The following is a 3,566-nucleotide window of genomic DNA, read 5'->3' as shown; positions in this document are numbered from 1 at the left end:
TTAGCTATTGTTAAACTAAAACGGGCCCAAGTTTACATGAAACAAGTTGCTACTGACTTTTCAGTATCAGAAAGCACTGTCCTGGTTTACATAAGACATGGCAGGGTTCTCCCAAGACGGTGGAACAGTGGCGCTGCGCCGCTATACTGCTAGCTCAGCACCACTATTCTCATTTTCAATGTTAGCTGCCTTATAGCGGGTGTTTGTGGGCTGCCGCATTCTTCTCGTTAAAGAAGCGCCCCCCGGCTGATGGTGATGACCGTCCATCCCCCGGCTGACGGTGACGAGCGTCTGCCCCCCCCCCCACCCCCCGACGACAACGACCGTCTCTCTCCTTCTCTCCTTTACCTTCGCAAAACAGTTCTTGCATATTGTATTTTCTTTATCCAGTGTTCTCCCGTCATATGTCTCGTAAAAGCCAAAGTGGGTCCACACTTTAGAGTGGAAACTTGCGGGTGGGTCTTTGATTTGTTTTTTGTTGTTCGTATTTTCCGCCATTCTTGCATCTGTTCTTCTTCTGTTGTTAACTCGTCTTCTTCACCAGCCACTGCTTACGCCTCCTTTACCCTCATTTAGGGGATTAGTGCCCCCACAAACAGGACAGGAGAGATTAAGTACTGACGGTGACAACGCGGTAAATCCATAATGTGTGTTGTAATAAAATATCGATATTTGCCGTCAGTGTACCAATTATTTATTGCGACAGAGAGCGCAACAATATATTGCAATATCGATTTTTTTTCCCACCTCTAGTGATAACTCTTTTGTAGTATTTTGAGTGCAAGAATGACACACGGAGACGGAGTCGAAGTCTCTTATTACTTTACTAGGAACTCCTTCTTTACGCAGGTGCAGAGAACAACCAGCGGCCCATACAGATACCGTATTTACTTGGATAGCGTGCAACATTACCGTAGTACACATAATCCTTTCAACTACTACACTCCTTCCCCTTAGATTATAACTTAGATAACCTCGGTAACCAGACTACATACTACATTTCAATGACCATTCCTTGAACGTTATATAAGGGCTCAGCTTTTAGTAAATACCCCAAAACTTATAATCATATCAGTAAGCAGTCTGAACTCACTTGCTAAATTTATAACTCACTATCTCTACATGAACATTTAGAGATTCAGTCTCTTTGGTGCTGTTCGCCGCCTTTCCGGATAACGCCACTCAGGTTGAGCTTGAGCAGCTGCATCTTCTTGCTCTGTGATTCCTGCTTGTTCCTCAGAACTTGCTGGGTAATCCAGGAAATCACCGTCATCCATTCTGCTTGAAGATGCTGAAGCTTTAGATGCACAAAGGTGATCCACATGCACCCTGACTTGACGTTGACCTATTTGCACATCATAGGTCAGAGGTCCTCTTTGTTTCAAAATTGTCCCTGCAATCCACAGTTTCTTAGGATGTCTGAAATCTTGAACCAACACCCTCTCTCCCAGATTAAACATCCGGAGAGGCTTTGCCCACTTGTCATGAGCCTTCCTCTGATGCAGCTGATGTTTGACCACCACTTCAGACATGTCCGGCTTCAGTAATGACAGGCGAGTGCGTGGTTGTCTCTTCAGGAACAATTCAGCTGTGGTGCGTTCAGTGACTGTGTGAGGGGTGTTCCTATATGTGAACAGGAACCGAGCAAGCCGTTGATGGGGTGACACAGACTGTGCTTCCAGTCGAGTCCAGGCTTTCTTGAATGTCTGCACAGCTCGTTCCGCTGCTCCATTAGACGCAGGATGGTAGGGTGGTGTGAGAACATGGCGGACTCCATTCGTCTTAAGAAACTGTTCAAGCTCTGTTGATGTAAAAGGAGGGCCATTGTCAGACACAAGCACCTTTGGCAGTCCATATGATGCAAAGAGGTTCCTGAGAAGATGTGCAGTCTTTTCTGTTGTTGTGAGCTGTGTAGGCAGGACTTCTATCCATTTTGAATAAACATCAACTACCACTAGGTAATGCTGCTTGTTGATTTCAGCAAAGTCCACATGAATCCGTTCCCAGGATGTTGTGGCCCATGACCAAGGATGGAGAGGTGCTGCCGCAGGTCTGTTCAATGTGGTCTCACACACTGCACACTGACTCACATAGTTTTCTATCTCTTCATCTAGTCCAGGCCACCACACGAAACTTCTGGCTAAAGCCTTCATCCGTGTTATTCCTGGATGTCCATCATGCACATCTGACAACAGTCGCCGCCTGAATTTCGGTGGTATGATGACCCTTCGCAGAGACAGGCAACTCATCAATGTGTGACACACAGAATACTTCACTCTCATCCGTGCTTTCATCAGTGTCACGCTGGCATGGAAGACGTGACAATGCATCAGCATTAGCATGGTCACTGGACCGTCTGTACTGAATGTCATAATCATATGCCAATAAGATTAAAGCCCAGTGTTGCATGCGGAGTGCGGCAAGAGTTGGAACAGCTGATTTAGGGCCAAGTATGGTCAAAAGTGGTTTGTGGTCAGTCAAAAGCACAAACTTCCTTCCATAAAGGTACTTATGGAATTTCTTGACGCCGAATATTATGCTCAATGCTTCTTTTTCAATTTGAGCATAATTTCGCTCACTTGATGAAAGAGTTCTTGAGGCAAAAGCAATGGGTTGCTCTTCACCAGAGGGTAGCACATGTGAAATCACCGTACGGACTGGCGTCACACGCAAGCCTAAGTGGCTTCTCTGGATCATAGTGTGCAAGACACTTACTGTTCAGGAGATGCTGTTTGCAGGCCTTGAATGTGTCTTCACATTGCTGGGACCATTTCCATGGTGTGTCTGCTTGTAGCAGCTGGTGAAGTGGGTGCAGTAACGTAGACAGATTTGCCACAAACTTGCCATAGTAATTAAGCAATCCCAGGAATGATCTTAACTCCGTAACATTCTGTGGAGCCGGTGCATTTACTATGGCTTCTACCTTGTCTGCTGTTGGGTGAAGTCCCTGTGCATCAATTCTGTACCCAAGGTACTCCACTGAGTCTTGCAGGAACGCACACTTTGATTGCTTGATTTTTATTCCTTGCTTTTCCAGTCTTTCCATGACTTCATCTAATATTGCCAAGTGTTTTTCTTTTATAGGTGCAGAGACAAGAATGTCATCCATGAAGCACACAACATTCTCCATCCCATGAAGAATCTGGTCCATTGTGTGTTGAAACACTGATGGAGCTGTTGAAACACCATAGGCTAGGCAGTGGTATCTGAAGAGGCCCTTGTGCGTGTTTATAGTGACATATTGCTCTGATTCAGGATCGTATATTTTCATATAAAACGCCGTCATTCATTGATTCCATTGACATTTTAAAGACCATTTTGATTCTCAAGGAAATACGGGACAAAGTGCGTCCCTTTTAAGCTCAATACGGGACGCGTAACTTTGTTTCTAAATACGGGACGATTCCGTTTTTCAAGGGACGGTTGGCAACCCTATCTGCAACCAATTTCTTCCCAGTAATGGTGGTTTACAGCCTTTAACCACCAGAAGTGGCAGCTCCCACTCTTGTTCCCCATACTTCACAGGCACCAGGATCTTTCCCAGCACGGGTATGGTGTCTCCTGTG

The 3,566-nt window shown here is 45.6% G+C and overlaps 1 pseudogene; it reads right to left on the bottom strand.

Annotated features, from left to right (window-relative positions):
- Positions 1–1,130: 1,130 nt before the first annotated feature.
- On the bottom strand, positions 1,131–3,271 carry LOC115574565 (uncharacterized protein K02A2.6-like; annotated as a pseudogene).
- Between the last annotated feature and the right edge of the window lie 295 nt (positions 3,272–3,566).

Source organism: Sparus aurata, chromosome 22 (genome assembly GCF_900880675.1).
Source record: "Sparus aurata chromosome 22, fSpaAur1.1, whole genome shotgun sequence".
Taxonomy (NCBI): Eukaryota; Metazoa; Chordata; class Actinopteri; order Spariformes; family Sparidae; genus Sparus; species Sparus aurata.
This window is presented reverse-complemented; position numbering and strand designations above follow the sequence as displayed.